Source organism: Pleurodeles waltl, chromosome 4_2 (genome assembly GCF_031143425.1).
Source record: "Pleurodeles waltl isolate 20211129_DDA chromosome 4_2, aPleWal1.hap1.20221129, whole genome shotgun sequence".
In the NCBI taxonomy this organism is placed as follows: Eukaryota; Metazoa; Chordata; class Amphibia; order Caudata; family Salamandridae; genus Pleurodeles; species Pleurodeles waltl.
In genome coordinates, this window is record NC_090443.1 from 665,149,061 (window position 1) to 665,173,890 (window position 24,830).

The window sequence follows — 24,830 nt, forward strand, 5'->3', positions numbered from 1 at the left end:
CACTGGACGAGTTTGTAGTGAAGATTTCTATGTTTGGACTTGGGGCCACATGTACAAAGCATTCTTCTAGTCGCAAATGGGTCGATTCTGAGAATTGCCCCGTTTGCGACTAGAAAAATGCATTTTGGGATGTACAAAGCCCATACTACGATACGGTAACTTGTTACTGAATCTTGCGATTCGGTATTAGGAAGGGGCGTGTTCAGGGTGTCCCCTCCTAATACCAAATCTAAATGGTATGTATGATTGTTTTGGGCCTCAAGGGACCTCTTCCCCTTTGTGAATGCATGCGAAAATGTTGTTGAAGAGTAGGCTGTGGTCCCATGGACCAGTGCCTACTCTTAAAAAATGAATCTGAAATGTTTCATTTGTTTTCTTTTAAAACACAGCCTGTTTTCCTTTAAAGAAAATGAGCTGTGTTTACAAAAAAGATTGCTTGAATTGAAAGCAATCACAGACATAGTGGTCTGCTGACACCTGCAGGCCACCATCCCTGTGATTTTTGCGATTCCCAGTGGGTCACAAATTGCGACTTACCTCATTAATATTAATGAGGCAGGTCTATTTGCAACCCACCGGGAATCGCAAAAGGAACACAGTGGAGTTTCTTACATTTGGGATTGCGATTCCCTAATTGTGATTCGCATGGAATCACAATTAGGGAATCGCAATCCCAAATATAAGTACATGTGGCCCTTAGTTTCATGTTTGAATGTTTAAAATCTCCAGTATGACAAAGCTGCAGGCTGTAGCTGATGAGGGTTACACAAGGCCTGCTACCCCTTCTGCGAGGACCCGTTAATCAGGACTTGCTGCTGCAGGGAAGAACCTAGCGGGAGCTGCCACAAAGTCAGGCCAACCAGCGAAGTATCTTGAGTGGATCATAAAGCAGGTAGGTCCTGGCCTCCACTCCATCCTAAGATCACTTTTTGGCAGAAACGTTTCTAAGTCCTAAGTTTTGGATTTGGACCATCTGGGTACCTTTAGCACCAGGTCCAAGGGTCCAAGACTGGAAGGGCACCATGTGGTGGGACAGAACTCTCTCAGGCTGGGTCCATGTGTGGGTTCAAGGAGGCCAGCCAACTAGCTCTTGCAGTCATTCTGGAGGTTTTGGGGTGAAGCAGAAAAAGAGGACTCAAATAGCAGGGCTGTTCTCTGAGGGCACAGGGCAGGCTGCAGGCAGCAGGGCAGTGCTCTTGGTCCCGCAGGACAGTCCTATGAAGTACACAGCAGGCCACAGATAGCAGGACAGTCCTCTGAAAGGCCTTCAGCGGATCCAGAAGTGAACTGGAAAGTGCATCTGAGAGCCTCTTTTTCATACCTGGTGCCCGTTTGAAGTGAAAGAAACTTCTGGATTTTCTCCCACTCAGAAATGTCTAGAATTTAATTCCTCCTTGCTCTGGTCCCAGTCTGTCTGCAGTCACCTTAGGCTAGTGTGAAGTTATTTGTATATCAGATGAGAAGTTAAATCCTTGAGCACCAAGATAAACAGCCACAGTAGCCCAGAATTACAGAGACACTGACATATGAATTTGGTTCATTGAACTTTGGCTGCAGGGTTTAATGATTTGTAAAAATGTATAAAGCCCTATTGGAAATGTGTATCTCCAAACAAGCCAAACTGTTACAGGTTTCATGGGTAACCATAATAAACCATGACCTTCATCTTTTACAGTCCTCACCCTAAAATAAGCAGCAATTCTTGCTATGAGTTTTTGAACTCCCACAGTGGCTTTTTTTGTTTTCATGCAAACAACTCTGTCTTGAGGATGGTCTCCTGGGTGAATACACTTTGAGACCGAAACCTCAACGCATCACCCATCTTTCTGTGGAACAGTTTGCAACATCTGTCAGGGTTGTTTTTTATGTTGATCAGACATACTGTCTTGAGTTACATCCAGAAAGTGAACTCCCAGTACGTTGTCATATGTTAACAGAAGCTATTGCTGCAATGAACTAGACAAGGTTGATGTACATGAAACTTTGTCGATAGGCACCCCTAGATTAGACGTTGTTGGACTTTTCAGTTTGATTTTGTGTATTTTTTGTTACATTCTATACTTTGTTCTAAATACAGATTTATAAATGGATACACCTGTTATCATGATTTATTTATTTTAATTAGTAAAATGTCATGTTTATTTTATATACATTGAATTGAAATCAGATGTAAATTATAGACATCATCAAATAACAGCAAATCAAATAATAACTCTTTTATAATATCCTTTGTTGGCACTCTTATCTGTTAACAGACCCACTAGCAGCATTCAGGGTGTAGGCAATGAGTACAAGGAGTTCCACTTCACCGGGGATGTATAAATAAATTAAATTTGCCAGTTGGGTGTAAGCCAATTGAACCATGTTTTAGGGCAAGAGCGCAAGCACTTTAGCACCTGTTAACAGTCCTGAAGACAAAAAAATGAATTCTACGAAACAGGAAAGGAGAAGACTAAACATTTTTAGGTGACCCTGCAGAGAGGTCCAAGTATGACTGCTCCAGCTAAAAACCAGTGGAGACTAATAAATACCTTGATGATCATAACAGGTTAGGCAATTGAACGTGGCACTATGGCCCTCTACCCCAGATGCCCTTTACAGTGCTATGCCCCCCTATAATCAGTTAGATCCCCCTGTCTACACTCTCCTGAGCCACTGAACTAACCCATGGGGAAGGCACCTCCTCACTTGCAGTACCAATTTGTGTAGCACCTAACCTTAATTTCCTCAATAATTTTCTCAAAGATGTATCCCAGTAGGCTGTGAGTAGCACCATGGCCAAAAAAGTGGTGTGGCCCATTCCACCCCTAGGACCAGACTTCGGTCTACAACCCAAGGAAACACTTCCCATAAGGACAGCAAATAGCAGAGACTACTGACAGTTGTCAGTGTCAAGAGCCTGGGCCAGGCCTTCCAGAGGCAGCCCTCTTCAACTCTCTTTCCCACCAGTCCAGGGGTGAATACCTGAGATTGGTTCTCCAGCCCAGGGTCTATACCCTGGGGCTGAACAGGGGTCAGGGTGAGCCTTTTCTCTCCCTTGCCCCACTATCTGGGTCTCTGTGCCATTCGTTTGTGAGTGGTACTCCAGGAAACCTGAGTTTTCAGGGTGCTCTGGGTGGCTATCCCTCCCAGCTCTTAATAAGGGAGATTGGGGTATGTTCTTTCACATGCTCTTGGGGACTACTTACCCCTAAATTTGCATTGACCATCCGTGTGGCATACCCTCCAGTGGATAGTTTCTCAGGGCAGACAGAGTCTCTCCCCCAGGTGTCACAGCTCAGAACAATCGAAGAACCAGTCATGGGAATGTGATAACTTGGGCCATCAGTCAGAACCTCCTCCCTGTTTCTCAGAACAGGCGTGGGAATCCTTTCCACCCAATTTTTTCTGGGACTTGTCTGTGTCTTCCTCATTCTGGTGAGGAGAACCTAAACGACCCTTCTAGGGGTCACTCCCACCGTGGTACTGATTCTGAGGTCTGCTTCCATGGCAACTACCTGGGGTCAGTGAGCTTACTATCAGCCAGGTTTGGTGCAGCTGTGTAAAACAGACATTGAGCATGTATTCAGGTTTTACAGTCAAGAAAAATTATTCACTTTTCTCCCCCTCACCCAACCACACAATGACTTGCTGGACTACTTTAAGAATTCTACCCAAGACTCGTTTGAGAGTTTGCAGCTGTCCCTGAACGTAAAGTGGTACTTTTCAGGGGTCAACCCAAATTTCGCAAGTAAAATGACCTATAGAGGAGCAGCCTGCATTTGTTCCCCGGCTCTAGTGTCAGAAGACTGTCCCTTCCGACTGTGGACATTTATTTCACCAAACATGCTCTTAAATCCCCTTCTGGAACCCTATGCATTCTAAGGGTTACCTCATCTGCTGAAACCCATTTTTCTATATCATCCCCATCACATAGTTGGGCACCAGGTATACCAACTCTCACCTCTCCAGTGGACACCTAGGGAGCGCTGGCACCATTACTGCAGGATCCTGTCAGTCGCTTGGCTTTCAGCTCCAGATCATGAACCAGCTTCTTCCCTTCATGGGGGTAGGTCTTGGGAGGGCAAATTGCTCCTTGCTTTGGCAGGGGGCTTCTCTCCTGCAGGTAAGTTGTCCTTTTCTTTCTCAGGGAGTTGCAGCTTGGGATCCAGAGCCAGACCCTCTTCCTCCTTCAAGACCTCTTCCTCTTCCGAAGGGTTGTCATCCTCTTGCTCTACTGTGGTGGACTGCATCCTGTTGACCTCCTCATGGGTATGGAGGGCTACCTGGAGATCCACCTTTGTGGCATTCATTCCCATGTTCAAACCCCTCCTCTGCAGAGATTCTACAGCTCCATCTTGCAGAGGTCAGTCTTGATCAGCTCCACTGTAGCAAAAAGGAAGTGAGGTAAACTTAAATTTGGAAAAATGCTAAATAGCCAAAAAAAAAGATTTTAAAAGGGGACCAACTTGGTGTCAACTTATTTATCTGGGGTTTACACACAAGTATTGAATACCACCACTGGGCACCAATGTGAGAAATTGGGTTGTAGGTTGAGGTGGGTGTGAGCTCGCCTCACGCAACATCCACAATCATTGTCAGGGTGAAACAAAAACAGTCATTAAATTTACCTGTGATTAGCTCTCTGGACGCTTGGCACAAAAGCAGAAAGGCGTAACTTAGAGGAAATCTGTCAAATATGTATGCGATACAAAAACAGCAATAAAGTAAAACAACAAGAAATATTCGTACACCAATTTACAAAAATAAAGTAAAATGTAATAAAATATCTGACAACAAATGTCCAATCAGTATAACTGGAGTTATAAATGTTTAAAGTTGTAAGTAAAAAATAGCACCTAAAAGATCAAAGCACCAACCATGGTAATCTAGTCGCCCGAGACTGGGGCAAAGGCAAAAGTTATGGCCTACTGCAATGGAATGTGGGTGCAATCCATGAAGTGGATCGAGCCTGGTCTCTGTTTACCTTTGGACTTAGAAGACATTTTTAAGCCAACGTAGACCGAGGAGGAGGCGTTGTCATCAAAGAGTCACTAGGTAAGGTTGTGGTGGAAAATTCCTCCATTCAGACTTAGGGCCATATTTATATTCTGGTTGACAGCAAATTCATCATTGACCTGGTGGAGGGCATTACGTCCCCCAGATGGTGTATACTCTGCCCACTAGATCTATAAATGACCACCAAGAAGGCAGTCATTTATCAAGGCATTGGCAGGAATGGCCAGCACAGTGGTTCCTATCAATGTATGTTATTGTTTATTATAGGGCTGTGTCTGAAGGACTCAGCCATGTAACAAACAGTAATCTTTTTTTCTTTTCAAAAGGAAAATCCGAAATGAGATTTTCTTTTTTTAAAGAACAAAAAAGTAATGAGGTTTCTATTAAGCTAGATACCCCTCCTGCGAGCACCCACTAAACAGGATTTGCTGCTGCAGAGCAGATTGTGGAGAGACCTGCTGCAAATTTAGGTGGACCAGCGATGCACCGTAGGCGTCCTGGTCTCTTCTTGGTTCTCAGATCACTTTTTGACAGAACATTTTTTAAGTCCTTGGTCTTGGATTCGGGCTTTCGTGGCATCTGTATAACCACTTCTAAGGGTCCAGGACTGGAAGGGCACCACTTGGATGCTCAGCACTCACTCAGGCTGAGTCCAGGTGGGAGTTCAAGATAGGTGGAAGCTTTTCTGTCCCTCAGGCCCTGATCAGGAGGTCAGCCAACTAGCCCTTGGAGCCACTCTGGAAGTCTTGAGTTCAAGCAGGAAAACAGGACGCAAACAGCATGGGCAGTCCTCTAAGGCCACAGGGCAGGCTTCATGCGGCAGGGCACTCCTCTGAGAGTCTTTCTGCAGGTCAAGAAATGAACTGAATAGGGGGTCTAAGAGCCCTATTTTTACACCTTGTGCCCCTTTGAAGTGTAGCGAAGTCTGGGAGGAAGACACATAGGGCAACTACCAACTACATTTAGTCATGTGACCCAGGAAACAGGCTGCAAGCACCGAATGGATGGAACAAGAAAATGCAACATTTAAAAAGTGGCATTTCAGAATTGTGACTTAAAATTCAACTTTAGCATTGAAGAGGACTTCTAGATTACATTTCCCTAAACAATAACCATGACATATCTACTTACCCCCAAACTAAAATTATAACTTATTAAATGTAACAAGGTCACCCAATGTTATTGTATGAAAATGGTAGGCTGATAGTAGTGAAAAGTACTACTAGTGAAAGTAGTATACATTTGTTTCTACCAGGACATGTAACACTTAAATGTACGCAAACAACTTTTGAAATACAATTCACCCTGCCATATGGGCTGTTTAGGGCCTACCATAAGGGTGACCCATATTTAATAAAAAATAGTTTTACGCCTCACACAGGGTTCATTTTGCCAAGTACTCTTGCCATTTTAAAACTGCTTACAGGTTGCAATGTCAGGCCTGAGACATGTTTAAAAGGGCTACATAAGTGGGTGGCAGAACAAGTGTTGCAAGCTCGCTAGTATCAGTCTGTTTAAAGAATCTGGGTACAAGTAATACCACTTAAATGGGGACTTATAGGTCAATTAAATTTGCCAATTGTACCATGTTTTTGGAGGGAGCACTAGCACATTAGTACTGGTTAGCAGTCATAAAGTGCACAGAGTCCTAAGGATAACAAATCTAATGCGGCAAAACAGGAGGGAAAAAAGCAAAATATTTGCGGAGACCCTACAGAAGAATAATGCCAACATTACCCTGCTCAGATTATACAAAGGGCTTCATGGAGAGGGGTACAGATGGCATCTTCTGCAGTTACATAATAGAATGGTGAAAGAATTGTGCAGGCTAACTGAGGCAATGATCCTCAAAGTGGGCTTTGGCTTATAAAAAACAGTAGCCGAAATGAGAGGTAAATTCCAGTAAAGACGTACTTCATCAAGGAAGCAGCCCACCCTTAAACCTATTCGGTGTACTGCTTCCAAATATTTTTTAGTTGTAGTAGCGTACCTGCTCTTGAAGCTCAGGGATCCTGAGTCTGAGGAGGCCACACCCAATGTCCTGAGAGTCCCATACTTGTAACATCAGAAGGAAAGCAGTAGGATGTCACATATAGGCGACACATCAGTAACTGAGATAATGCGGTGTGGTAAGACAAAAGAACGTGTCTAATATATGGGAGCAGAGTTGCCATGCAGCATTGCCTAATATGACTAAGAGGACTGTGTTATTTCTATGTCACATACTTGTTTATCTGTAATGTGTACTGAAACAGATTGGGTTATGTAAGACTTGTTTACTTACAAATTTTGCCCTCATAAAGGTAAGGAGAAAAAAAAGAGAAAAAGATGACTGTCAATGTCCATATATGTAGTGGCTAAATCCCTTTTGTGTTCATACTGTCAGGTTAATTGTCAGTAACAGTTGCAAACCACTGCTGCAGATTAATGTACCTGCTCTAGAGGTTTCTTCTGTTTGCACTTGTGTAACCCACTTGACAATATTAACATGCCTCAGAACACCACCACTCAATTGTCTTTGCCTTCTCACTTGTTCTACTATGACTCTATTAACAACGTCCTCCAAAAGTTCTGTCCCTGGGGTCTCTCTCGTCTCAAGAACAGTTTCATTGTCCATCTTCTATGCACTACTGTGTGTGACTTGTTCATGAAAATTCAACCAAAATGAGTAGTTATTTGAGTAACTTTTGTCTGACAATCTGTGTGTAAGTTATAGTAGTCGTAGTACCATGTTTAATGCGTCAGCACTAAAGTTTTGCTCTGTTCGCACTTTTGGAACCCACCTGAAAATAGCAGTAGGGCTCAGAACACCATCACTCAATGTTACTTGACTTCCCACGTCATCTATAATCACATCTTAACATCTTGACCTTCTTGTCTGATTTGCCTAACAGTTGTATGACATTCTGTTAAACCTAAAGTACAATGGAAAATGTGCCTGCATTTGAAGTTTGGAATGTAGGCACCTTTTTGAAACCATCTGACCTTATGATTACCTAACATGACTCAGTTCCCTTCCTCTTCCTATTTGCTCTAAGAGCACAATATTAATACCTTCCTTTAAAGGTTGTCTCTCTATGATCTTTCACATTTTGGCAAGAACTTAATTGTCCCTCCACCACGCATCACATTTTACAGTGCTTTCAGGGACGTTCAGCTGAAAATAATGATTATTTGTCTCATGTTATCTGACATGCTATGTGAGTTACAGTTGACCCTAGGCACATATACGGAAATATTCCTGCTACGATTCACAGATCTTAATCATCAATTTGACCATAAGCACAGCCTTGAGATTGACAAATCCCACAGAAAAATCAATATTTATTATTTATGTTTTTTTTAATCCACGGGTGAGGTAAATTTGAACCTCCCTTGCGTGGGTCTAGGGGTCTCCCTGCATCCATATGAGCTTTCTTTTTTTAAGGAAGCAGGGATCTTGCATCTTAGTGGCGACCACAACTAATTTTGTGAGTTACATGCTGTTTGAGTCCTGTTTTTCTGTTTGAACTAAAGACTTCCAGAGTTACAACCAACCAGCCAATCAGATCATTCAGTTTTTGCAGTCACAGGTGTGTTTTCACAGACCCAAAGTGAAGTTGGCTTTGCAACCTTTCATGAGACCTTTGTGAACTTGAGGCATGCAGTGTTTTTTTCAGGAACTTTCTGCAGTGGTTGGCTGCAGCACTAACCTCGATGCAGGCACACAACCCATGCAGCTTATTGCAAAGTTCGTACAATGAGTGGTCGGAATGTCAGACAGAGTCACCACCCCTTTTCTTTTAGCAATTTATTTTTCAGACAGCCAATCTCCACTCTGAAGAAAGGTTCAAGAGAATATCAATTGTTAAGCTTTTTTTGAGCAGCTCATTTCTGGCACACTTCCGGCCTCGTGCTGAGGGCTGCAAGAAGGTTCAAGGTGCTGAGTTAGTTCCTTGGATTTCACAGACTGCTTGGTGCAACAGCTGAGCAATACAGAAGGTCTTCAGCAGCGTCAAACAATGGTACTATGTGATTGATTTCGTTTTGTAATTTTTAAGACGTCTTCATCCACTCAGAAGTCCCTGAACTATTTCATTTTGCTATTGGACCTGTTCTTCCAGGCAAGTGAACAGCTTTTGCTCCTAAATGGAGGTACATACTTACAGGAACACACCTAGAATACTTTCCAAAACTGACATGGACATCCCTTACCTTTTGTCTCATGCTATATTCCTGCATCTACTTTAGAAATCTATTAACCTTTTTACCAGGATCCCCACTGGCAGCTCACTCTTACCCCTGACTTTGACTAAGAAAATCAATGCTGGTACAATGACATTCTACTCATGAAGTAGTCTTCTTTACTTAAATTCCTACTGAAAGATAGCTATAACTGCCTCTTCAGGAAACCAATGGTTCTTACCTCCCCATCTCATTTATCTGTCTTTTGAGTAGGTATAGCAATCTTATACTTCTTGGGAGTCTGAAGTATAATAGACTTCAGAACTATCACATTTAGGGGGTTATTACAAATTTGGAGGAGGTGTTAATCCATCCCAAAAGTGACGGATATACCACTAGCCGTATTACGAGTTCCATAGGATATAATGGACTCGTAATACGGCTGGTGGTATATCCGTCACTTTACCGTCACTTTTGGGATGGATTAACACCTCCTCCAAAGTTGTAATAACCCCCATAATCTGGAAGTCCAAAATACCATAGGTCTTCAGGCAATAGAGTCATGTCTGCCTCTGCATCTGCTTCCAATATCCTGAAAAACATCCATATTAACATAAGAGAAGGATCCAAGCATTCCAGACCTCTGCTGCTCCACATGTCAGTGATTATGCTACTGAACTGAAAGGTTAGGGAGTGGTATCAGAATGCCATTGTCAAGATACAGACTAACATAAATGCCATGTGCTCAATATTGTCTACAAAAGTATTGCACTATTAGAGTTAATAATAGAAAATCCACATCCAATGGGGTGATATTTTTGTAACTTGCATATTCAAATATGGTGTCAGTGCTGGCATTCCAGTGATGGCACAGTTCTCTAATATATGGTATCCATCGCACCAGTATACTTGTGCAGGGCATTGCAGTTACCATATCTGGATTGGCAGCAAGGTGGATGGAACAGCCCGAGTCAATATTTCCCCATAAATCCCATTCTTGAGTAGATGAATCTGTAAACCAAACCTTAGGAGATATCAGCAATACATAGGAAATACAAAGAATTAGTTAATAAAAAAGAAATAAGATGATCCAACAGCAAAACGTATCTTTATTCAATAGCCATTTTCATAATTCACTTTTTAGACACAGTAAATGGTGCCATGTTTGATAGTTAGGAAAGCATCTTCAACCAGAGGCTACCTCATTGTCACAGCAGCAATTAAAAATTACTTAAAAGCAAAGATTATTTAATACAAGTGGTCACAAGGTTATAATCAGCAGATTGCACAACAGAATAATGTAAAAAGGAAAGCTATTTGTATGAACTGAGAGAGTGCTATTATTTCATGAAAAGATTGCTAGGGAGTGAAGTCTGAGACCTCATCATAGCATGAATCAAAGTGAGCAGACCTGGATTCTTTAAAGTGACTTATACAAAGACAAATAGACAACTATTAACAGAACTTAAGAGAACAGCTCATTTCAAAATTGTCAGAGCTAGGGAGTCAGTGGCAGCATGTTTAACATGATACTTTTTTAATTGTCTATGGCTCAAGATGTCTGTGCATTTGGATTCAAACAAACATATTGAGTTTAAAACATGATAAGGTTTATCAATGTATATTATGGTAGACGTATTATTCTACATCATCTCTAACACTGTCTCCAGTCCTGAGTTTTCATACGATAACCTAATGCATTCTATGTGGTGCAGTCTTGCTTTGCTTTCATTGGGGAAGTTAGATTAACACACCTCAAAGGCAATACTTGTAGGTGAAAAGAGGAGGTCTGGAAACTCAGTCTGTGAAGACATGGAGTGATGTGGCCCCTCAAAGTCATATAAAGAAGGAAAACATCAATTTCATAGTTTTAGACACAGAATTTAAGAGACATGCTAGGTTTTGAATTGTTCTAATGTTCGTGATATTTTTTATTTCAGCATACGCAGATCAGGCAATTAAACTATGCATTATTCCACCAGGTGACAGTGAAACCTTTTGCTAGTGTAATCAATGTAATACTTATTAGTGACTTTATTGAATGCAAGAATTCTGTGTATTTCTGTGATTAGTACAACATAGCCCGTAGCAGTGACAATGATAGTACTGTGTTTTCCGAGTATTCTTTTGGATTACCTTATAATCTTCCTTGGGAGTCTGACCTACAGACCTCATTCCAAGGTAACAAGGGTTGGGGTGGGGGGGAGGTACTTCTCGTGGACATGGTACTGGCAGATAAGGTTTATCATAATTAGCTCTCACTATGGTAGAGATTAGGTTTTCTTGGTTAGAAATGTTATATCTTATGTTTATTGTAAGATGGTGGGGGGTTTATATTCACAACCCTCATCTTCACAATCCTGCTTCTTTTACTGTTCATTATCCTAATCATTGCAGCACATGCATTTTATCGTAGATTGCAGTCTTTTCAAAAAATATATTGAAAACTCTCCTACATCTCCTTCATTGCCTGTGTGTGTATGAGACTTGTTCCTAATGAGAGAAAAGGGTAACATCCGTTCCACCACAACTTCCCTGAGAGTCAATGTATAATGTTGACAGAAATCACCTTTACTGTCTGAGTTTTGGTGATGTATTGTTTGTGAGCTGGGAGGACTGGGCAGACAGTTGTGACTTGTTGTAGGAGTGACTCAGTCACCTACAAACAAAAGTACTGTCTCCCCTGAACCATCTGTCTCGCAAAGGAGCAAGAGTCCAACTACGACAAGAGAATTTTAGCTGAAATTGCAAATGGGAAAGAAAAGGCCATCAGAGCCAGCTCTAGGCCCTGGTTACACCTGCTAATGTATTCCATAGGTTTTGAAGCAGGGTCAAGCCTGAGTCATGAGCTGAGTCCAACCCCAGTGTATCTTACTGGGCCCTGCACCTAATTAGAGGATTAGTTCACTTATCTAAATTTCGTTTTTAATATACATCGTTTCAGAAACTTAATTGCAAGTCATTGATTTTTATTAATTCACAAGAGTGTCCTATATAAAACCTCTTTTTTTTCTACATAAATGATTTTCATGTGAATTTCTTCACGCTTTCCAATTGTTTTAATCTTTCAGAAGTATGTACAATAATTCCTTGTGTTTGCAAATACCTGTTCATGTGTGCTTTTAACCTTCTGCATATAGTAAAAATTACTAGCTGGGAAACTAGTGCTTGTTTCCGAAGATAAAATGGTGTCAGTATCTTCACAACCTTTTTAGAATCCCTGAATTTACCGTCTTCTATATGCATTTTTGTTTTTTGTGCAATGTCTGCACATCTCTATGAACCTGATTACCCATCTCTTTGGCCTAGAACTGGCCAACATGCAGAACCTTCTCTCTTTAAATGTGTTTTGTACAATGCAGTGAATTCAGAAATGACATACAAATAAGCAGCCCAAGATCTTCATCATCCAATCACATTTTATGGAGAAAATTAAAAGGGATTGACAGCACTTGCAGTTTAAAAGCCACCGATAAGGTACACTAAAGTATTAACCCTTTCAAGTCCACTTACGTGTTGTCAGCGACTAATTTCTAAAAAACTACAGAACGCATTCACAATAAACCACAAAAAAGCACACCTTTTGAGTTACACTTTCATGCCTAATTTGATGTTAATCCATTCAGCGCTTTTTGCTTAAATGTGAAAAACGACCTCTTTCTTCCCCGACTCCCGTTGACATTTTGCAGCATGGGCGCACCTGAACAAAACTTGTCATGGAGATACTAAACTGAACAAACTTAACAAATGCCACATTTTAGGTATATTCATCAACGGACACTGATTATAAACTAAATATTAAAGTGTCCATTTGAACCATAACTACAGAAGTTATTATGGTATTTGGAAAAACTGTACTAAAAACGCACTTTCTGCATTTTTTTCGACAGTACTAAATTTTAATCCGTTGTTTTTACGAAGTTATCACAGCAGTCCACCTAACTGACTTCAGAAAACAATGCTTGTTGTCTCACAAATTCCATTCTAGAATCAATTGACAAATGAAAAAGTTGTGCAATGCTTAGCTATTGTGACTCTGCTTCAGTGCATGGGTTTTAAGTCCCTGGCCTCTGGCTATGATTGTACACCTTATAAACAACATGTTATAAACCACTCATGCATATCTAGTTAGTAAAACATACTATTTATTCACTTTGTTAGGGGAGGATAGGCACAATGATCCACTCAGTGCTTCTCAATTCATGATTTATAGCGCCTCTTCATACTCAACAATAATAATAACAAGCATGCTTTCACAATAATTAGAGAAACCAAGATGAACATTTTCTTATATTTCCCTGAAATTACTTTATTTTGGCAACATTTGTAGAATTTCATAATTGTTCATTGTTTAATTGGTAAGGAAAATCTTGAAACATCTCTAGACTTAGCCATAGTTCAATGATTAAACAAGAGTTTGTGTGTGAAAGCTAAACAAAACCATAACATTCTAAATGCAAAGAAAGAAAATTTAGGGGCATATTTATACTTGTTTTGCGACAAATTTGCGTCATTTTTTTAATGCAAATTTGGTGCAAAACTAACTCCATATTTATACTTTGGCGCTATACCCAACTAGCGCCAACTTTATGGATTTAAAGTCATTTTTGGGATGCGGAAACCTACTTTGCGAAAATGAGATGCAAAGTAGGTGTTCCAGTGTAAAAAATAACTCTATGGCCTTAGCGCCATATTTATCCCTCTGTGCTAAAATCATGCACAGGGGAAGGAGGGGTCAAATAATGGCGCAAAGCTTGCTTTGCACCATTATTTAACACCTGGTTCAGGGCAGGCATTAGGGGACCTACGGGCCTATTTCCATGGGTAAACACCATGGAATAAGCCCACAGGTGCCCTCCCCAGGCCCCAGGGACACCCCCACCCACACCAGAGGGACAGCGGAGGATGGGGACCCCGTCCCAGTTAAGTATAGGTAAATACAGGTAAGCATTTTTTTTAAGTGCCATTGGGGTCCCTGAAATGGGTACCCCTACATGGCACTGGGTGCAATGGCCATGCCCAGGGTACCCTCGTCCCCTGTGCTGGCCAATGGGGTGGTGGGAATGACTCCTGTCTTTTTTAAGACAGAAGTCATGTAGTATGGATGGTTTTGCATCAGAAAATGACAAGAGGCTGGTTAGAGTTACTCTAACCTGCCTAACGTCATTTTTTGGTGCAAAACCCCCTTCTTCCATACGGCCAGCCCCACCCAGCTAACATCACTTTTTTTTTTGCTAGCCTACCCTTTGCACCGGATTGCACCATTCCATAAATATAAAGATGGTGCCCGGCTGGTGCTCAGAAATGGTGCAAGCGGGTGCTAAATTGTATGGTGCAAAGCTGCACCATCTAAATGCAATATTTGTCCATTGTAAACTCTGCATTGCTTCCCCAATCTCTGATCATAATCATAATCACTGCTTCTGGTTTAATCAACTGTCTATTCGTGCAAGGTAAGCATTCTAATTGCGATCAACAGTCATTGTAAGCCCTGCCTTACTCCCAGAGCTCTGATTTCTGCAGTTTGCGTGTGGTTTATTTAAGACAGCTACGTCTGTTTTATGTCAAACCCCATATTTTAAACTACAAAATTAAACACTTTTCTGTTCTTTTTGCTGTGGTAAATTAAACAACATTGTCAAGTATTTAATTTGCTATTTTCAATTATAATTTCCCCATGTAATAAAATGTACTGTGTTCAAGCGAATTGCACCTAAAGAAACATGTAATATAAAAAATATTTAATTGGTAACTTGTGTAACACGACTTTATTTTGTCATGCCCAGGTTCTGGTTTCACTTTGAAAACCACTCCCCTTTCCGCTTTAAAATTACCACAACATGAAGGAAGAAAACATAAAGGGATTAGAATTGCTTTCGTATGGTAGGGTTGCTAGGACTTGGTATGTCTGTACATATTAACACCGAGAACCTAAACAATATTATTTAAACAAAACATTAATGCTTACATTTTGAACTGTGAAGAAATACCGTCGTGCAAAATATATAATAAGAAGCTTTGCAGTTAATGCAGAGAATAAAATAATTCTTTGGTTGTCATTTTTCATGTTTAATAGGAACCTATAATTGCAAACGTGACTGTGGTTTGAAACTTTTAACCGCACTTATTAAAAGAAAGTTGAAACTGTCATGAAACAATGAAAAACATCAATCAAAGATAATCCAGCGCAAGTGAATTAGTGCCTGCCTGCTTGCTGCAGTAATTCACAGACAAGCTTAAAACCACACGATTGGTGGGTTTTAAGTGGTTTAGGAAACATTGTAAGCTCTGGCTTCACAATGTAGATGTAAGTGAATCCATAAATCCATAAGGACAGATGTCAATGTACATGAATAAGCACAGTTAGTCACAACCCACTTTGTCTATTGCGCTCCTCTTTTGCTCGATGTATTTGATTATTTATCTATATCTTCAATCTGCTTTTCTATACCATCTAACGACCCCCGTTTATTGTTTTCCAATGCCCATTATTCCACTATTTCCTATCCACTATCCACAAATGTAAATGCAGCTCCGTTTCATTAGGATTTAAAAAATCAGTAATTTCTGTAATTACTTTTTTTCGGACAAAACGAACGGTATTTATTTTCTTAAGTCAGCAGAATGAGCAATCGCATTGCTTTCAATACATATGACAGGCCATAGAGTGCTTTATTTATTTTTACATTAAGCAGATCAGGCCCCTAAGACATAAATGTGATGAGCAATCAAAAAGGCAGATTTTAAAGTAGCAAAAAGGTAAAATACATCATCAAGGAATCTATTTAGGAGTTATAATAAATGCTGAAATAATTGAGACCATCAAAATCCACACGAGGGGGATAATTTGTGAGTGGTGATCAGTGGAGAGGTGGAAGGGATTGAAACAGGAAACAGTTGAGTTAGAGTGTGCGAGCGGTCTCTGTAGAGGAGATTAACTGAGGAAGGAAATAATGGCAGTGAAGCCATCAGTGCCCAGGATGAAAGAGGCAGAAGAACCGTCAGCAGACACATCATACTAAGGTTCATAAACTGAAAGGGACATGCGTGGAGGAGGAAAAACAAACCAAAACTGCCCATGGAAAATCATGCGAGCATATACGGAACCCTCCTTTTTAAATCACTAGAAACTAAAATGGCAGAGAATAAGTATATGATATAGAAGCTCAGCCTCTGAATCTCAGGATCGCAAGTAGCTGAGAAAGACACGAGATCTTTTACATTTTATGTACTTACAAAAATGTAACTGTAGAATAACTATGCCTGTCCCAGGGGCCTGCCACGCCTCTGTACCGCCCCATTTGTGGTGCGTTTAAGCATCACTGCTAAAGGTTGTCCCAGGCGGATTTGCCATAAATCCTGAAGTGTCTGGGACTACACCACAATCAGCCTGTCAACTCAGCATTGACCAAATCTGTACGGAGTTAGGAATGTGTTACATAAATCATCTATTCATTACATCATGATGTTGATTCGAACTGTTAGCTAGGAACAGTTTCGCACTCACATGAATGATACTATAGAGTGAATAGGAAAAAACATGGTATTTTTAGTACTACTTTAGCTTCATCGAAGAACAATGAGATTGAGCTCCATTTTTAACTCTTTCCTCCATAACTGCAATTTAATTTGTTTTATTGGTTGCTGCAAACATAATACCTATTAACTTATTGACTAATGTGGTTAATCTAATAAGGACTGATAATCATATTACCTTATTGTTATATTGCGTAGTATGTTCAAACAAACAAGGCAGTGGTTTAACACAAAACGATGGAGTCCCCCTCGAGACATGATGATGGGTGCCGAGGCGCTTACATTTTGCAGCTATTCATTGATCTTTTGTTGAATTGGAGCTCCTTGAAAGGCTGGGGGGCTCTGGAGGGCGAGGAGCCCTTACTGCACCGCAGGGGCTGTAGGGTCCTGTGTTACACCCCTGCAATAAGGACTAATAACTAATTTTCGTATGGGGCACAAAGCTATTCAACATGGCCACCACATGTGTCCCATAGAGGCATTAAGACACTCATTAGCCAGACAACATAGGACAAGCATGGGTCCTACTGTAGACCAAGCCATGCTCTGTTTGTTCCCTGCCTTTATTTCAACACACTAGTCTTTATCTCCTATTAACATGGCTTCAACTCCATGTCAACAGTTCATCACTCAACTGTCAAGCACGAACCTGTTTGTACCACGGAGATAGAATGTTGACCAAGCTGTTTATTCCCAATTTCTCCTAGACATTGCATATCTCTCACTTAAATGCACATTATCAGCACTGGACCATCCCGGGTTCAAGGGGATGGATGAAAAGAGAGAGAGATACTGGAGAAGCAGGTCCGGATCCAAACGAATAGTGATGTTTCTTGAAAAGCCAGAATTTCCTATGATAAATTACACATCAGTCAAACAACTCATCAGCCATAACTCATGTATATAATAGTCGCTAACTACTATGTGCAACCTAGGTGTACCGGCTAGGGTCACCTTTCCTTCTTTAGATGGCTCTCCCTCTCTCTCTAGAAATTTTCAGTAAAATTAAATAAGAACCTTGAACCTCCTGGTGTATTTATAACTACTCCCACTGGGACCCCAGATTGGTCCCAAGTCACCTCAACTAATACATACCTAAATTTTCTTGAAGTTCCGTGGATACCTTGCTTGATTCACCTTGTTGAGATTTCCCAAGATGCTGACTCGCTCGACTTCATAGACTTCATAGACATTTAAATAGACAACAAATAATAAAAACTAATTCTCATGTACTTAGGGTTTGCAGACGTTCATGGGTTAGTTACAACACTGTACTTAGAATTTCAAGGAACACAATTCGGTGTTTTTGATCACACTGAAAACACAGGGTTAATAACAAAAGACCATGATGCAAAGTTTCCATCACTCTGAAAACATTGGGAAAATATCAAAAGATCACAGTACAAGGTTTGCATAACTCTGGGAACATAGGATTAATATAAAAAAAATCACAGGGCAATGTTTTCATCGCTCTGGGAACATAGGGTTAATATCAAGAGATCACGGTGCAATGATTGCATCACTCTGGAAACATGGGGTTTGTGTCAAAAACAAAAGCATTCGGTTTTATCACTGTTACATCACAGCATGAGTTGAGCATAGCAGTGACAAATGTTCAGGCCGTACACAGAATGCTCCATATCACCAGCATCAAATTAGAATTATTCAAATGTCATATTAAACTTAGTGATAACAAATCTATTCACAATACATCATTTTTATAATAATTGCACAAAAGAATTTCCTTTCTGCAGTTTATAGCAAGTAATAATGCTAAGCATTACTACGCAACAAGTGGCAAGCATCCCAGTGATCTGAAACACTAATGATGTGCCTTCTTAGGTGTACCATACTCGAAAACATATAACTGTTGAATATAAAGTCAACAACAGTCAGGTTTTCATAAATACATGCATTTTGAGTGCCAGCAGCACATTAACACCTTTTTAGTAGTTAATTCTCTCAGTCCCTTCCTCTCCCTAGAACAGGACTGAACATGAACATCAAATCTGGAGAAGCAGAGACTCTGGCGGTCATTCCAACTTTCCGCCGAATGACCGCACCGCAGTCAAAAGACTGCGGCGGTCATTCCAACTTTCCCGCTGGGCTGGCGGGCGACCGCCAAAAGGGCGTCCGCCGGCCCAGCGGGAAAGCCCCTGCAACGAGGAAGCCGGCTCCGAAAGGAGCCAGCGGAGTTGCAGGGGTGCGAAGGGTGCAGTGGCACCCGTCGCGATTTTCACTGTCTGCAAAGCTTTGTGGGGCCAGTGGCATGGGCAGTGCAGGGGCCCCCAGGGGCCCCACGACACCCCTTCCCACCATCCTGGTTCTGGCGGTGGACACCGCCAGAAACAGGCTGGCGGGAAGGGGGTCGGAATCCCCATAGCGGTGCTGCAAGCAGCGCCACCAAGGCAGATTCCCTGGCCCAGGGGAAAACCGGCGGGAAACCGCCGGTTCCCCATTTCTGACCGCGGCTTTACCGCCGCGGTCAGAATAGCCCAGGAAGCACCGCCAGCCTGTTGGCGGTGCTTCCGCCGCCCTCCGCCATGGCGGTCATGGACCGCCAGGGTCGGAATGACCCCCTCTGTCTCTTCAGCCAGTGACCTTTATAGCAAGCAAAGAGGGCCGGGTGAGTTTAAATAGCTGCTGCATCTGTCCACACCCAATCTGAGTCACATGGATGCTAGATGCTTGAGTAACATGTGTCCCAAACAAGCATTGGTCTTAAACAAGCATTGGCCCCAAACAAGCAGTGGTCCCAACAAGCACTGATCTCTGTAAACATGCATTGTTCTCTGTAAAACATTGTTATGGGGTTACAACAAACATTGGTGCCTGCAAAGGCAGATGATTGGCTTAATAGTTCTTTACTGGAACACATCCAGGTTTGCAGGCTCGTCAGTCAAAACACCCCTATTCATGTAGTTAACACCAGGTTAGACGGGGCGTGGCATGAGCCCGCGAGTAATAGCAGCCTCATCTGAGAGAACCGGACCCCACTGACGCTTACCGAGGAGCATCGCCTGGCCATCATGTTTTAATGGCCCGTTTTGGTGCTTGACCAGTGTTGGAGTATCCCCTGCATCTACTCTGGATCCTATGCTGCATTATAGAGCACTGACAAGCCTACTACCACCTCCACGACTTGTAGCACGGCACTCGCATAATGATGGTCACCTCCATTAAGCCTTTGTGACGTCGATCGAAACTCCCGGCGGTCCTTCTCTGGGTAAGTCATGCGGCATAGGAATACAAAGATTCCCAAACACTACCCTCTTCAATCCCTAACACTGAGCTAAGGTATGGCCCAATGCTTAATAAAGGAATTAAGAGTCTGCTTCCCTGCACTCTGAAGCACACTGATCATCAGGAGGCGGGCAGGCCTCTATATCACCGAACGGGGACTAGCCAGTGTGTGGAGAAGTGCGACACTCCTTTAATCATCAAGGGCCACTTGCTGGCACAATTGCCTCTGCTTTCCACTCTCTCCTATGCCTTCAAAACAAAGTAAGCAGCAATATTTGTTATAATGTTCTTGTCTCTGAAACACCTGTTCACACGCAATGCTTTTGAATTTCTAGAGAAATGGGCTGATGCACTTCACAATGGGGTCGTTTTATCTGTGTTTTTGACCATGATTACGCTGATTTCAATCTTATTATCATAATAACCCCTATTATCTTCTGCAATGCTTCTCATGGCACTCTAGATGATGGAGTGTGATCTTGTGATCACTTGATGTGTACCCTGCAAATCTGGGTGGCAACTGACAATTGCAAGGCACCAAATCTTAAACAACTTGATATCTATCTAAATGTGGGATCTTACACTTCAATCCTGTTTGGATCTGCACATGCTTTTGTAAGTGCTACACCCTGCCACCATGTCAAGTGTGTGTTCTGGTTTATTACGCCCTTTAACTATTTCATTGCATAATCATAAAACCCATAGTAAATTGTTTTGTTTTTTTGGTTGTACACTGCTTTATCGATCCTGCAATTTCAGTGAGCTGCCCTACGTGCGCCCCGCTAGAGAGCTTCGCACTTCAACTGTGACCTGACAGGAATCCAGATGTGTTGAGAGAGCACTCATTGTGAGGTAAACATTTTCTAAAGCAAACTTGGCCTCGCATGCATTTCATGGACTTTTCGAGTTAACTACAGATAATATTTAATTGCTTAGAAGCAGAGGCAGTGACTGAAAGTTTTTGCAGCTTATAAATGAGTTTCCGGCTGGAAGTATTTCTTGTGAACTTTTAAAGAATATAAAATAATTATCAATCAGAGCTCAAAAGGCTTACTGGAGAATATTAACACATGGAGGTAAAGAAGTCTACAGATTATTCTTAACAGAAAAGATAAACATAAAACAGACAACAGGAATTACAATCTTTACGCATTATACTATCATACTTGACTTTCATCTATATATATATATATATGTATGTATACCAACTATTCAAAATTATTAGAACATGCAGTCAATCAAACTCAAAATAAATATCAGCACAAAGGTTGAGAAGTAAGCTACTCTTCACTTAGAAAAAAACCGAAGAACAACTTCTAAGAAAACTATTTACTAAAAACGTCTATTATTTAACATCCAACAGTAATAGAGAAAGAGAGAGGTAAAATCCTCAGGGAACTCAGGGTAAGTGAGTGAGAAATAATTGTTAAGAGAACCTAATCATTAGCAAATGTAAATGAATGATGTAGTTACAATAGTGTGTCCCTAGTAATTGTAATTGTAATTTTGCAGGTGATGTTATCCAGTTAAGATAAGAAGTGAATGGCAGACTGAGTATTAGAAGAAACACCATCTCTGAAGCAGTCTCTCTAAATCCCATTCCCCTTTCCCCCTCGAGGGTGCTCAAAACGGAGATTCTATTTTGTTGCGAGTAGTCTGGGTTGGGACTGAGGATTTATCTTCTGCTCCTGAGGAGATCGAATCAAGGTACTTTGACAGTCCAGTGTTAGTGCCCTTGAAGATCCTTCTACATCACCTCGGGAAGGAATGGTCTCATCCTCACAAATATTATGTGTTATGGAAAGGGAACTTGCAGAGCTTGAAGATCGTAATCACAGAGAGGACATACGCATAGTTTGACCTCGCAAAAATGTAGAATCCAAAGCCAACTCTTGCACTGTATTCGTGGAATCTTGGATACCACGTCTGATGGGGCTATCTTTTGACAAGGATTTCAGAATTGAAAGAGAACACAGGACCCCACTGGTAAACCACCTATCACTATGTCCAACTCCTCTGCATACCTGAGGACAATGATAGTTCAGGCTCTACATTATCATCACACTGAAATGATTCTTGTCCATATGTAAAAGGTATAGCAATTCAGTGGAATGTGGCCAGCATATCCTTTGCACAAGATTGCACTAACGATACGTTGGCCACAAGGAAATGCTTTCTCACCCTCCGACAATCACTCCGTGAATGTTATATCCCCTTCTCCTTTGTGGGCCTGGCCAAATTCCATATCTTGTTTAAGGGTAAGCCCATGACATTCTCCAACACAACGGAGCTTCGAGTCTACATAGACAGTGCTGCCCACATGGACATGGTAACCTGAGGTGATATTGATGAGCGATGCTGTATCTTTAGCTGTTCTTGTTCAAATGGTTGAATGGAGTGAATCGCATATTTGAAAGATTCGCTGTTAACTGTCGTATTGCACACACCTGGGTTCATGTTTTGTACCTAGACTCACATAATTTTTATTTTTATGTTTATCGTCTGAATTGATTATATGTTTTAATTTTCTCTGTTGTTACTTTAGGTGTCTCTTACCTCCGTGTTGCTTATTATTTATTATGTAAACGTTAGCCCTCTTATAGTACAGTATACTTTGATGTTCAGGTGTTACTGTGCTGCATCGGTGATACACCTATGTTACTTATAGGCTGGTTAGGCTTTGACATCCTTAGACTATTCAGGTTGACCAGGATCCCACTAGCTGCAGGTTTGCCAGAAATAGCCTTCCTCTCTTCAAGTAGAGCAAGGAGGGGGGACCATCTTTTTTCCATTTCAGGGGTGGGCTTGTGGGAGGGATTGGGCTTGGGGACGTATTCACAATTATGTTTTTGTTTTTATTTGTCATTTTGCTTTTTTGTGCTCTCCCTTCTATCTCCCTCTTTTCTTCTTCTACTTGTTTTTTCTGCTCTCAGATGCAGCATACCCACAACATGATCACTCGACACTATGTGGTACTCATTAGACTCTCTCAACCATATCTTCTATGGGCCTACATGCACCTCCTACTAGCTCACTGATAATCATTTAGGACATTATTCTACTTCCACTTTTGGCTCCTTTTTCCAATATGTGGAAATGTAGTGTGCCCATCCTGTCTACACCTTACCAGAGTATACACATATTTCGACACAGTATCATAGGGTTTTGATCTCTTGTCTATAAGCATCATTTGACCTCAATATTAACAAGAACACTTATTCAACATTATGATGTCACCACTTAAACTTCTCTTCATAAACTCCAAAGGTCTGAATCATCTGGTGAAACATCAGAGAATTGTGGATTACTGTTGCAAATTCGGTGGAGATATTATACTGTTACACATATTGAACATAACAAGGATGCCAAATTCTTTTCCTCTTAAATGACAAAGGTGGAAAGTTCTCCGGTCGTAGACAAGAAAATTGAGTCATCACTCTGCTGTCCAAGAAAGAAGGTCTAACAGTCCTCTCCCCTTCCTGTTAAGAAAATTTAGGAGATAAGGTGCCAGATATATCACGTTTCCCAACAGCAATTACCAAGTTGTGATGTTTTGCGTATCACAATTAAGTAATCGCTATTGCAATGTATGAAATTCCAGGAATTTCATATAGCGATTCACAAGGGCTAGTAAAGGGACCTACCTCATTAATATTCTTGGTGTAGATCACATTTTGCGACCCACTGTGAATGGCTACAATCACAGGGATGGTGGCCTTCTAGGCACAGCAGACCACCATGTCTGGGATTGCTTTTTAATAAAGTAATCTTTTTTTTTTTTTAAATGCAGTCTGTTTTCCTTAAAGGAAAACGGGATGTGTTTAAAAAAGAAAAATGAAAATGTTTCTTTAAAAAAATGTTTTTGCAGGCATTCACAAAGGGGAAGGGGTCCCTAAGTTCCTACTTTCAAATAATATGGCTATTGATAGCTGATCAAGGAAGAGGTCAACTGCAGCACTTGTCACCAAACTATCAACCTTTTTATGTGTCCAACCCTGTTCAAGGGGCCACAGGGCAGAAAGGGTGTGGGATTTGAATGTGTTTGCCTTTGAAGTCCCAGGTCCAACTTTCAATGCTTTGCAAAGTAGGCCAAGCACAAACTTGTTGCCACTTGACTCTCAGAGGTAGTGATGGTGAGCAGTCACAGGCTTTTTAATATGAGGATGGTTGAGCGCAACACACAACACGCACACATATTAGTACCCAGTACAGTACCTGACTTACAAGTAGAAAAGTATTTCAATGCACACTAGAACTAAATTCAACATGTAAGAAAATAAACATAATTCATATTAGTATCCTGACTCTAGAGTCGGTCAGTTACTCTTCCCACTATTGACCCTAAGTCCCCGGGTCCCCTTATGGTCCACATGGTTCCTCCAGTGACTCCCATTCTAGCATGATTATGCTCAGGTGCAGATTACCAATGTGCTCTTTGGATAACACACAACTCACCTGAGTCTTTTTCAGTCTGTGAATGGGCTAGCACTTCTCAGATGACCATCCGTCTCCTCTGATGCTCACATAATTACTCCTTCCTAGGCCAGCACAAGCCTGCAGCAGCTCTTGGTCTCCTCAGCGGTCACGTCTAGGTGATGAAGCTGTAGTCATGGACAGCTTCTCAATGGAGTGCTGGATCTTCTTCCAGAGGGTCTGATGAATGGTAATTCAGCCGCACTTCACTCCTTGCGGGTTGGAGCAGATGGTGAGGCCCACATAGGTTGCTCAGATGTTGAACCATGGGTTCAGGCTCAAGTTCCATTGCAGCTCTGGGTCATGCTGAGGCTAGGGGCAGGTGCAGAAACTACAAGCCATCTTGTGGTTTCACAAACCTGGCACGATGGCTCAGGTCATGGTGAGTGTCACAGTTCAGGCTCAGTGGCTTAGGT